Raw genomic sequence first — 13,808 nt, 5'->3', positions numbered from 1 at the left:
TACCCGGTAAAACGCCCCCCTGGCCACAGCCGCCAACTGGTCTTCCAGTGTCAGCCGTGGATCCAGGAGGACGCCCAGACTGCGCTCCCTCTCTGAGGGAGCCAAAGTTTTGCCCCCTATAGTCAGCGATGGAGTCAGCTGACCATACCTGGGAGCCGGCAACCACAGCCACTCAGTCTTGGAAGGGTTGAGTCTGAGTCTGTTTCTCCCCATCCAGACCCGTACAGCCTCCAGACATCGGGCCATCACGTCAAGGGCATCATTGGGGTGGCCTGGGGTGGAAATGTACAGCTGAGCAAAGCCCTATCTGTGGGATGCAGGCAGCACACAAACCCACACACTCTCTGGTCCGTGGAAAAATCTTTCTCTACAGAACTAGTCCCTGGTGCCCAAAAGGTTGGGGACCTCTGCTTTAACAGGACTTAAATCCACAGGCCTTGCACTTGGTGTCTAAACAATACATTTTTAACTTTAAGAATATCTTGACTCCACAGGTCTGTGTGGTCCTATGCCTGAAGTATAAGGGTTAAAGCTACATAAATCCACACTTCAGGGGAGGCCTCTAGAATGAGGCCAGGGTAATAATAATAACAAAACTTTCTGGTATGACTGCATGTAAAAATAGACGGCTTACCTGTACAGTTTCTACAAGATGTCTATGGAGGCTCCACACCCATTTGCACTACTCAGGTGACCTTGAGGACACATATAAACCTCCAGGTGGCCTCAGTGACCCTCTAAAAGAAGGCAAATGAACAGCTTTCTGCAAGGAGTATAAATCCTTCCATTCCCCACCATCCAGTCAGAGCTGAAGAAGCTTCTTGGATGAGAAGTGAAACATCTTCAAAGGAAAAACAAGAAAGTCCAGTGCCTTGTGAAAAAGCACCTTTGGGACTTCTACAAAATGATTTATTATTTGAATTTATTTATTTAACTTTATTAGCCATCCAATTCCAATGAATTTATGATATGCATTATGGCTGTGCAATATTTTAGATTTTAAGGGATCATTTCTCAGAGTTTTATTATCATCATTTACTAATCAAAAGCAAATGACAAATACAGGTAGTCCTCAACTTCCAACCATTCATTTAGTGACCATTCTAAGTTATAACAGCACTGAAAAAAATGATTTATGACAGGTCCTCACTAATACTCTGTCTCCATTCCTGAGAACACATTCAAAACCTCTAGCTCACAAAAATACAAACAAGGTCACATTTTTTATATTTGAATCCCATTAAAGATTGAGTGAAATAAAGAGAATGTTAACTTAGATTGGTTATATATTATGAGGTCTTGAGAAGTGGAAAAACTGGTGGTCTGGAAAAGCTCTTTGTTAAAATCAGTGCCTGAACTTAATTGATTTCTAAATAAAGGCTATATCCACATAACATGCTTACCCACGGTTAATTAAACTATAGTTTTCCAAATTAAGCCCTTTTTCAAAGTTCACAAAATGCACTGAACTGTGGAATACTCCAAGGGCCATAGGTTGCTCATGTGTAATTTCAAATATATTTACTGGCTTGTGTTTGATCACAATAAATCAGTTAAGTCCTGGAAGACAGCTACTCTCTCTTCCTTTCAGCAAGAAAAATCTCACTGCAGGTTTCCATTAGGTATCCTAGCAGGAAGCTGTATATTACATTACCAACACCTGTGCAGAGTCTGACTTTAGTAATTATAGTTCAACAGATCACAATCATGCACACACACACACACACACACACATACACACAGAGAGAGAAAATTGTAGCAAGACAAGCATCAATTGCCCCTACTTCAGCTCTGCCAGAAGTAGCATCCCGAACTTGCTTTCTCTGACCTTGTTCATCTTGCTAAAAACAAGACACACTGCAGCCCATGTTCAAGGAGGAAGATTTAAGAGCTGCATGAGCAAATGAATAAAGAACCTTACTTGCCTCTATCAGATGCCATTGCTAGGATGATATGACTTCAAGAATTGCTACCTGCATTTACTTTATTTTTGTTCTTTCCAATACTTTTTCACTTATTTGATGAAGAGTCCTAAGTAAAAACTGTCATTCTTGAGCCTATTAAACAGTACTTCCCCCCAAAAAGCACTATATAAATCAGGGGTCCCCAACCCCCGGTCCATGGACCAGCACCGGTCGACAGCATGCCAGAAACTGGTCCGCGCAAATAAGCAAAGCCCCATCTGCGGGATGCAGGTAGTACAGGAAACCATGCCCCCTTCTCCATGGAACCGGTCCCTGGTGCCCAAAAGATTGGGGACCTCTGATATAAATATTTTCCAATAACAAAGAAATAACATATTTTGCTGAACATATAGATCCTGTTCATGGAGAAGCATAGTCCCTCTTCATCTTTCACCCAAGTAGATGCCACACTTTAATTCTTACCTACACATGATGTGAAGACTAGTGAGAGTCTAAATACAGTCAAGCTCAATATGCTACCGGTAAGAAACCATTTAGACCAGGAGTGTCAAACTCACAACGTCACGTGACGTGTCGTATCGTGATTTTTTTCCATTGCTGGCAATGGGGTGGTTGCAGTTTCGGCATGATGCATCCGGCCCACAGGCTGGCAGTTTGACACCCTGATTTAGACATTGATTCCGAACCTGCTGAGGTCAAAAATAAGGCCAATTCAAAGGAGGATATAGGTGGCAAGCCTTTCAGATAACATTCCCTTCTCACTTGAAATATATCACTGCAAATAAAAATTCTGTTAACAAAAATAATAAGTTTATGTATAAGTATATCATCCTGTACAATAACATAAGTTCAGGCAAAAAGCAGCTGTGTAAAAAGCAAAAACATTTAAAAGGCAAAAGAAAATGAAATGGGGGGGATTATGGATAATAGACCCATAATATGGTGCCCATTATTCAATTGCTTAAACTGCTCTGTTTAAATGTTCTTTCCCTCTTCACATTCATTATGCATCTACCTTTGACTGAAAATTTTTAAAAATCCTAATAATGAAATAGCTCCTCCACTTTATATTCTTCCATATATATGCCGACCGGGTGCATCATAAAAAAACACTTAATACATACATACATACATACATACATACATACATACATACATACATACATACATACATACAGAGAGAGAGAGAGAGAGAGAGAGAGAGAGAGAGAGAGAGAGAGAGAGAGAGAGAGAGAGAGAGCGCAAGCCCTGGCCCCAATCCAGCAACGAAAGAGCATTTGCGGGCGTTTGGTTCCAAAGAGAATCAAATGCCACAGATCCTGCTGACCACATCAGTCAACAGTTCATCCATAGTAGGTCAGATGGTTTTATTACTATTTTTCCTTGAAGGTTTTTCTAAAACAGTCTTGGCCAAATGTAATGTTTAATTTGTTGATAAAATGTTTCAAATGTATTTGAATACAGGGTTGCAAATAGGTTAAACTCAGTACAACAGGTGGTGGCTTAATGTGTAAAGTTTCATTTGCTCATGTTGCGCATGCGAACCCGTCCTTGCTGCCACCTGTCTGTTGAGTCTAAAAGGTTGACCGCTGTAGTACAATACCTGTTCATACAAGATATATAGCTTTTTATGTGAGACTCATACTGGGAAGGAGATTCCATGACTCAGCTGGTTCTCTCTTCCAGTCCCTGAGAAATCACTGAATGGGACTGAATGGGGCACATAAGGTGTTTCTCCTTCCTGACCCTTTTAGTACTAATAAAGAATATTTATAAATAGGGTTAAAATTAGAAGTCCTTGGTACTCTCTGAGCTTGGTGGGTTTTGTGCAGATTTGTATTACTCAGACTAGGTAATATCAACACTAGTGAGCAGTGGGGTTTACTGTCAGTTTATATTCTAGTTTCTTGCCCCTGTCAGTGTTGGTGGGAGTGATCTTAGAGGTTGTTGAGAGAGAGAGAGAGAGAGAGAGAGAGAGAGAGAGAGAGAGAGAGAGACTTGATCAAATATTGAGGAGAGGATGTTTTCTTTACTGCTATTGTGGGACATCTGAAGATACAAGAATCTTCTCCAGCAAGGGGTCACTGCTGAATTGAAGGGCTGCCCAGCCAACCTTAACTGCAGCCACCTGACTTCCTTCCAAAGTAAATTTGTAGTCTAAAAAAATCATAAGGTTATTCATGGATAGTGTCAAAAGAGAAAAATTCTGAGGATGTCTTAAACCTGGTCACCTGAGGTTTGGGAATGAGATGAAGGCAACAACATGAGAGAGAGAAAATGTTACAAAGCATCTTTTTTCTGTGATGAAGTACAAATTGAAAGGGGCCTTCATATTCTGAAGCACTTCCTCTTACTGATTCTGGTTTTACTGGAGTTTTGGCCTCCAAGTCATCTCCTTGATTGCAAGTGTTGTAAGATGGGTAAGCTCTGTGCTCTTGATTTACACAATGGATTTGGATAGGTTCCCATGATAGAGAGAATGATTACACCTGTTGTTTCCATGCAAAACAAAGTTAGTTTAATGAGCTAATTTGAGGAGCACACACTCCAGTTCCTTCTTTTTCCACAAAAGGAATATCCATAAGTCTTTGGATGCCTGTGTCAGTGCTAAATATCTTGTTTTGGCAAGTTGAAAAAGTGCAGTCACAAATCATTGCAAATAATTGTACTGAAGTTGGTATACCAGTCTGATATTCTATAATTATATATAATGATTTCAAGGTGCTTTGGCTGACCAAGAATCATGCATTTAAAAATAATGGCTTTCCTTGCCTTTTCTTCAAAATGTATTCACTTCCTTGACTGCCTAAAAGGCAATTATTAACACAAGTGCATTTTATAATTGGGTTTATTCTGACTTGTATGCTATTCATTAAATGCTTACAGTTAACCTTGTTAAGATCCCATTTCTTGGACAAAGAAAAACTATGGAAGACTAGTACTTGGTAGAGAAGTCATGAAGACATTGGAAAATCTACAAAGATCAGTATTGTGCAGGCCATTGTATTCCTGTGATACTCTATGGAAGCAGAAGTTGGAGTAGCAGGATAGGAAGAGTATTGATGCTTTTGAACTTTGGTACTTGGTGTTCCTGAAAATATCGTGGACATCCAAGAGCACAAACCAATGGATCATGAAGCAAATCAACCCACAGTTCTTACTTGAGGCACAAATGACACAGTTCAAATTATTCTACTTCAGACATATTATGTGAAGCTCTCTAGAAAAGACTGTAATGCCAAAAAGGTAGAAAGAAAAAGAAGAAAAGAAATAATCAATAGGAAGGTGGATGGACACTGTTACAGTGGCAATGAGGACCATTGGGAAACCTGAAGGAACAGATTAGTGATAGATCATTTTGGAGGTCACTAACAGTTGAAAATAACATGATTGAACATATGCAAATCAGTAAGGAACATTATTATTATGGTTTGTTGCACAGTTCAGAGTAGATTTGGCACTTTTAACTACTTACCGAGTCCTTCCCAAGGACCTGAAAAAGACAGATGTGGGTGTTTGGTGGTGTTAAAAGGTATCAGCACAGGATGTAAGCTGTTCCCCGTAAAACTGTCTTTTGCAATAGACTGATGGTGATTTTGTCAATGCCAATGATGTTCAAGAGTTGCTCCAGCTGTTGCACCCTAGGCACCTATGACTACTGGCACTACCTTTGCTTTCTTTTTCCATAGTATTTCTACTTCTATTTGCTGGTCTTTGCATTTTGTTATCTTCACCAGTTCTTTCTCATCTATGTTCCTGTCTCTATATACTGCCACATGCACTATCCAGACTTTTTTGTTTTTCTTATTAATAATTGTTAACACAATTGTTGGTATATTGTGTGGCAGGTGCTTGTCAGTTTGAATTCTAAAGTCTCAGAATATTTTAGCTTCTTCCTTTTCTATTACCTTCTCTCTTCTTGCTTGCAGGCAAATGGTATTTCTTGCAGAACTTGCTACTTCGTTATGCCATTCTTTGTGATCAATTTCTGCAATCTTCTTGCAGCAGCTTCCAGGTGGCTCATGAGCTTAGAACTTTGGGCTGACAATCAGCAGGCTTGTATTCCATCCTATTGCTGCCACAAGATGGGGTGAGCTCCCACCACAGGCTCCAGCTCCTGCCAATCCAGCAGTGGAAAGCGGCAACCACGAGTAGATTAATGGGTACCACATCAGTGGGCAAGTTCCCAGGGTCATGAAAGGAACCCCCAACTGGGTGTCCTTCAGGCAACAGTGATGTCACTGGCACTTTGGTACTTCTGAAATGGAAAAAAAACACCAGGTGGTCCATTGTTTCTTCAGCTTCTTTGCAGAATTAGAACTTGCTATCTGTTGCTATCTTCTCAAATCTGTCTTTGTATGCATTTGTTCTTAAGGCTTGATCTCATGCAGCCAGAATTAGCCCCTCTTTTTATTTCTTCAACTTTTTTGCTCTTGTTATTATCTGCTTTGCCTCCTATTATTCTAATGTACTGGCCATATATAATACTTTGTCTTCTCATGTCTCTTTTTCTTCGGTCTTTCTTGTATGCCAATTTGGTCTCTCCAGTATTTAGGAAACCTTTCTGGTATACTTTAGCTTCAGTGCATCTTCTTCACTGTCCTTTAAATATTCTTCCAATGCCCTTTTTTCTTCATCAACTGTCCAATGTACTTGGAGTATTCCACGCCCACCTATTTTCCTTGGTAAGTAGAGTCTGTCAACATTGCTCCAATGATAATGGGCATGTCATTATTTTTCTTCCCTTCTAAGCTTTTTCTTCAGTGTACTTGATGTTGTTAGCTTGAAGAATGCCCAGCTATTTGTAGCGATCGTCTTCATCCAGACATTTGATGTTATTTCCATAAAGCATTTTGATTCCTTCAATTTTCACTATTTTTCCCCATTTGATGGTGAACATGTCCCAAGAGTATGCGAAGTTGGACCTACTAATACTTTATTTTTTTTCCAATAACTGCCACCTGTCTCTATGGTATTTTGATCATGGGGGAGGTTGAAATTTCTTTACTGCCTCCTCTGCCAAGTTCCTATGAGAACTCAGATTCTGAAAGTGTCATGCAGGAATGGGAGACAACTGGGAAAACACCATGGAAGAAGGGGGGCAGGCTAGAAGGGAAGGTAATGTAGGACAAGGCATGGCAGAGCCTGGGAGTGGAGTCAAAAGAGAAATCAGCCTAAGTTCAATCCTTCTTGAATTCCATTAACCCTTACCTAGTGCCCAATTAGTGCTAACCATTGACTAGATTCCTGTGCATAGGCATGAGCAATAAATCAATTTAATTGGAATTTAACGTGTGGCCATAGGATTTAATGCCTGACACTACAGAAATATAACCAGATTGCAAATAATTAAATTAACATTGGGGGGGGAAATCACTTTTTTTTAGCAATATGTAAATTGCCCAAGCAGATTTGAGATGTTATTGTTCTTATTGCCATAGAATCAGTTTTATTAACTTTCTGAATTATTTAGCATAAAATCCTTTTTAAATTTGAATAATTAAATGTGTTTGTGGCTGTTTCTGCTAGAAATATTAAAAGACAACAATCCTGTGGCCTCTTCTACAATGTGTTCTTATCTTCTTGCCCTTGCAGAAATAATTTCAGAAAAAAATAATTCTGCTTTCATCATCAACTTTAAAGTTGATTTGAAAGGCCCATTTACAAACTGATGGCAATGGAGTAGAGTCTATGTTGCAGCTTCTCATCATGGAAAGTCTCTAGCAAATTGCTCCATTTAACTGACCTTTGCACTTACATTGTGCCGCCACAACCTCAATAAAAGAACCTCCTAAATATTTGATAAGGCTTTCCAATAGTTTCATTAGATTCCTTGTACAATTTGGCCAGGACATAATGTTCAAGGGGGTGTGCCATGGCCTTTCTGCTCTGAAGGATGGTAGGACAATAAAATAAACAAAGAATACATGTACCATTAACGGAGGTTTCTTAACTATGGATCTTTTTATTTTTTATTTATAGAATATACGAACTGTAAAAATTAAGTGACACTTCGACTAAATAACCACTACTAAAAAAATACCTCAACGACTTCCCCTCTTTAGTATATATAGTAATTCCGTATAATTCTCCGTTTTAAAGTAGAGCAATAATTTTTCATAGACATAAATGCAGAGGTAGAAAATCTATCCTGAATGAATAATTGTCATCAATATTAAGAATACAGAGCTTTCTTCTGAGGAGGGGGAGCGGGCTGAAGTAGAATTCAGAGGAGGATAAAAATAAGTGTTTCAGGGAGGATTAGAAGGCCCATATCTGGATCTCTTTATGTAATTTTATTTATATTTTTTTTATTTAATTTTGTACATTCAGCTGCGAATTGAGTTAAATCCTTCATGCCACAACCACGATCTATATTATTATTATTGCCACAATGTGGAAGTTGGAGGCCAGCAGACATTAGTCATAACAGAACTCTGTCCTTCACCAAGTATTTGCTACAATTAAGTTGTTTTGGCCAAAACCAGTTTCTGAACAATTTTCAGAAAAAAAAGAATTCAGAGTGCTCAAATCAGCATTGCTTGTAAAGTGCTGCATCATTTCATAAAGGCCATTAGAAATTCTAGTACAAATAAAAGATGCTGCATTTCTACTAAGAAGAAACACACAGCGATTGGTTTTACACATTGCTATCATGGGATTTGGCTTTTTCTCTGGTTTAACATAACACACTGAACTGTTATCATGGAATTCTCTGAGGCTTAATGCTACACAAAACCCACCTTCCCCAAGCTGGTGCCATCCTGTTTTCCCAACTGATTTGCTGGCTAAAATGTTTGAAGCTGCATTCTCATCATATGTAGACACTACCAGGTTATAAAAACTGCTACGCAAGACTAACAGACTGGGAGTCACTACTATTACCATACCTGGATGCAGCAAAGAGATACTAAGACCATCTATTTTCTGCCATGCAATTATTATCTGAATTTCTGCAGCACATATGGTTGCCCTATCTGTCAATAAGCTTCTGGGCATAATTCAAAATACTGGTTTTGACCTATAAAACTCTATATGATTAGCATCTTGAGACCTGCAGGACAATCTGCTTCAGGTAGGCCTTACCCATCTTGTATTCACATTCTATGGCATTATGCTGAGGGTACCTCCCTCAAAGGAGTTTTGGAGGGGGACAAAGATTAGTGTTTCAGAACCCTCTGAGTTTTAGAAGACTGAAAATGGAGGTATTCAGTAGATCGCCTATGAGTAGACATCTTCTCATTGGATACCTATTTATACTGGTTATAATTACAATTTCTGCAGGTGTCATTTTATTGAGTATTGTCTTTTAATATATTATGTTGATTTACTGATTTGTTTAGCATTTCTTTTCAATTTAAGTAGTTTAAGTTAAACTATGAGACTATGAGCCCTTTTGAAGTGTATAAATACATAAAAATGTAGAAAATAAATAAATGGAGATGATTGTTTCTTCCAATTTTTAACAAAATCTTCTGTTCTATGTTTAACACTGTTTTGGTATAAATAAACTGGAATTTAGTCATTGGAGCATTTAACAAAAGGAATGCTGCAACTTGCCTTCCTTTTGTGAAATGTGGACATTCTCTGAGAGCAATTCTGAAATTTACATGAGAAAGAGCTCCATTCTGACCTGCTTCTGAATAGATTTGTTTGTGATTACACTGTTAATTTCTTGCTTTTGAAATCTATCTCCTGAAATAAGAAAAATAGTCACAACTCTTAAGCTCAGTTCCCTGTACCATGAACCAAAAAAGATCAAACATACTACCTTGCTGCCGTGTACTCAGGTAGATGATGTAGAAAATAAGAAAAGAAAAGAAAAGAAAAGAAAAGAAAAGAAAAGAAAAGAAAAGAAAAGAAAATATGCTGGAGTTGCATTTGGGTTCATTACCCAGGTGAGAAGGAGCATCATCTTTTCTTCAGCTCTGTTTTGTTGGCTTCCTGTGTTCCCCAAATAATAATAATAATAATAATAATAATAATAATAATAATAATAATAATAATAATAATAATAATAATAATAATAAAAAGTTGGAAGGGACCTTGGAGGTCATCTAGTCCAACCCTCCTGCTCAGGCAGGAAACCCTATACCATTTCAGACAAATGGCTGTCCAGTCTCTTCTTTAAAACTTCCAGTGTTGGAGCATTCACCGCTTCTGGAGGCAGGTTGTTCCACTGGTTAATTGTTCTAACTGTCAGGAAGTTTCTCCTTAGTTCTAGATTGCTTCTCTCCTTGATTAGTTTCCATCCGTTGCTTCTTGTCCTGCCTTCAGGCGCCTTGGAAAATAGCTTGAATCCCTCTTCTTTGTGGCAGCCCCTGAGATATTGGAACACTGTTATCATGTCCCCCCTCGTCCTTCTCTTCATTAAACTAGACATACCCAATTCCAGCAGCCTTTCCTTATATGCTTTGGCTCCAAAGACGTGGCTGGCAAAATTATGGCAAATGTGTAGACCAGCAGTGCATTTACTGATCAGTCTTAATCTGATTTCACAGCAGGCCTCATAGCTTTATTTCTCCATCCTAGGATTAACTCAGTTTAGCTGCATACCTCACTGGAAAGCTCTTGCGTGAAGACACTGTTCGTTTATGAAATGATATTTCGTGATACCTATAATACTAATACCAAACGTTACGGGAGGTCTCCGTGTTAAGGTGGGTTGGAGTACATCCAATGTTTAAGTAGACCGGTGTCGACTTCGAAAGGTGAAGGAGTGTCACAGATTACAACGTTAAATGACGTTGTAATGTCCCGTTAAAGACGTTTAGGGACACTCTGCATTTGCAGGAATCAGCAAACAACATCTGTCGCTATTCACTGCGCTGCATCCGGCAGAATTGCAGGTATTTTTAATATTATCATCACTCGGGACCTCATGCTCTACAAATAAAAAAATGACGGAAAAGTCTGGCAGCTGGAATTCCTGCCTATGTTGCTGGATGCACATTAAATAAAGAGATTTGGAACTACTTGATCCTAGTTTATCTCCTTCTGAAAGAAGGGATTTAGCAGCAGTCTCCTCAGTAATATCTTCCTCTCCATTTTCAATTGGAAGCTGTCTGCTCAGGCTTGATCGCAGCAGTAGCTTTATGTCTTGCTAAGCAGTCAATAGCTGATCCCAGCACACCTCTGTTCTATATGTATTAATAGCTAACCTCTTGATACACAAAACTCTGATACTCTGTTTCAGCAAGTGTTTTAAAATGTACCAGGTGCATGCTAGTAGTCCGTAAGGAACTAAATGAATAGAATATTATAAGCAAAATATAAAGGAATCTTTAAGAGGGGTCAAACCCTCAAATGCACTATAAGGTCATGTATTCATTAAGCCCAACTAAAATATACAAAATAATGACTTAAAAACTACTGATCGTGCCAAATGCAGAATAGAGGGGGAAGCAACTTGATGATAAGCCACTTTCCCCTGAAAGTTTATGCTAAATCCTTCAGAACAGAGGATTAAGAAGCCATGGCTGACTGTTGAGACAAGGGGACGTAGAATGGCTGATCCCCCTTCCTCAAATTTGAAATTTATAATTCCACTATTCCTTTCATTTTAAGTCCTGAGCAAAGGAGAACATGGAAAACAGAAGGAAGAGAAACAGGACAGATTTTATATTGCTACAAGTACTAATTTAAATAGAAAGTTTAAACTGAGATAAAATACATCAGAATTCTTAGAAGCATGGCATTTCAACTGATCTGTCATTAAATAACATATATATTCTTAAAAGGGGGGAGGATGCGATGGCTTAGCAGTTAAAGAAGCTGAGCTTGTCAGCTGGGCAGCTAACAGCCCAGGTTTGAGATCCAAGTGCCACGCAACAGGGTGAGCTCCCATTACTTGCCCACCTAGCAGTTTGAAAGCATGCAAATGCGAGTAGAAAAATAGGTAGCACTTCGATGGTTCCGTGCACCACTGGCGTCTAGTCATGCTGACCATGGAAATCTCTTTGGACAATGCTGGCTCCCTCAGCTAAGAAATAGAGATAAGCACTGCCCCCTGAAACAATTAGACAGGGAAACCTTTACTTACCTTATTCTTAAAAAACATTTATGGATCTATCAAAAGATAGATATAACTAAAGAGTTGGTTCATATGCACTGTAGCTGTCACTTATGGAACTTCCTCACTCAACTGACATGAGAGAATGATATGTATAAACTTTGACAGCCAATGCAAGCAAGGCAATTAAGTGGCACCCAAAGTGATTAAGGCACCAAGCAGGAGACCGTGAGTTCAAGTGAGCTGGGTGACTTTGAACTAGACAATCTCTCTCAGCCCAATCTACCTCATAGGGTTGTTGTTATAGGGAAGATAGAAGGAGGAAATTATGTCATTTATATTCCACTCGAGTTATTGATAAAAATAATAAAAGCAAGATATTAAGTAAATTAATAAATAAAAAGAAATAATTAAAAACCACAGAGAGGCAGAAGTCACTCACAGGATAACAGCAGCAAAGGCAGCCAACCAAACAACAGAGGTAAGATGCATATACCTGAAATTGCCAAAAAGTGTCAGGCTAATATTCATCACTGGTCTGGGTGATAAAACTCATCAGATTTTACACACTTTGCAACTGCCATGGGAAATTCAGCTTAAACAGGAAATTATTAACATTGCAGCAGTTAGGAATAATTTAAAGCTGATCCACTTGTGGTTGTGGTAATGCCATGCAGACAAAGTAAATAAATATGTTGTCAGGACATATTTGTACCACGATTAAATGCAAATGAAGAAAGATCCAGAAAACCATTCCCCTACTTCAATGAGGTGAGAAAAACATTTGGCATTTCCAAAAGATGGCCCCAGCATATCAGATAGATTTAGAAGAAATAAAGAGCTTCTCTATTTTAGTATATTTGGTATATTTCAGGAGGGTCTGTTTCACAGTAAAGAAGTTAATGAAGTTCAAGAGATTGCAATAGCCTGGAAAATGAGTTAGAGAACAAAGTAAGTGGATTATTTAGTAGCTGGAAAGTTCTTTTTTCTTTTTTTAAATATTTGATCAGGTTGTCTAATTATAAAACCTTTTCCTTTAAAAGCTCTGAAGAAAGCAGCAGGTTCTATCAATAGAATCCCATATTAAAAAAACCTGCTTTGTCCATGTTTGCTTAAATAAATTGCAACTGCACTGTACATATTATATGGTAAGCCAATACCAGCAAACTACATTATAACTTAGTAAGGTGGGTGAAACCAATTTGGTTTTGTGAAACAAATATCAGGACTATTTAGCTTGTGGTAGCAGGAAGCTCCAAAAGAAAAGCTTCAATAAATGTTCTATAATTCACATTGCTCTAAGGTCCAGAATATAGCCTTGAAGTTTACTTAAAACTATAATATCTGCATTGACATAACTAAAAATGAGCCAGTATAATGTGCTCTGGTCTTAGCAGCATGTAAACAGCACAAATGATGCTGAGAAGAACATATTCTGCCTTTAGTTTGGCTATTCAAATATCATGTACTCCATTCTTAATGCATTCCATCTCACAAACTCCCTGCTGCTTGGATATGTTGAAGCAAATAAAGGGCTTAGCCTTTAGGACTCCTGTGGGAAGGGAATAATAAGCAGTCCATTTGTTGTGGCCTCAGCAGCTCAGCTGCCTCCTTTTGCCATGCAGATGAAAGGAATGAAGATATCAGAAAGGTGACACTCAGCGGTGTGAGACTTGACTCTTCATTATGGACTCATCAAGCTGTGGGATCGATTCCATTTTCCCACAGTTTATTGTAGTTCAAAGCTTGGTTAGCTTTAGCATTTCGTTTTCTAAGGCTCCTTGCGCTCTTAAGACAGACATCAAAGAGAGAGTGGTATTAGAGGGGTCAATGAAATACTTGGAAATGGCAACAGCACCTGTGAAAGTGGA

This window comes from Protobothrops mucrosquamatus, unplaced genomic scaffold (genome assembly GCF_001527695.2).
Source record: "Protobothrops mucrosquamatus isolate PMUCROS unplaced genomic scaffold, P.Mucros_1.0 scaffold1132, whole genome shotgun sequence".
In the NCBI taxonomy this organism is placed as follows: domain Eukaryota; kingdom Metazoa; phylum Chordata; class Lepidosauria; order Squamata; family Viperidae; genus Protobothrops; species Protobothrops mucrosquamatus.
Note: the sequence above shows the minus strand (reverse complement) of the source record.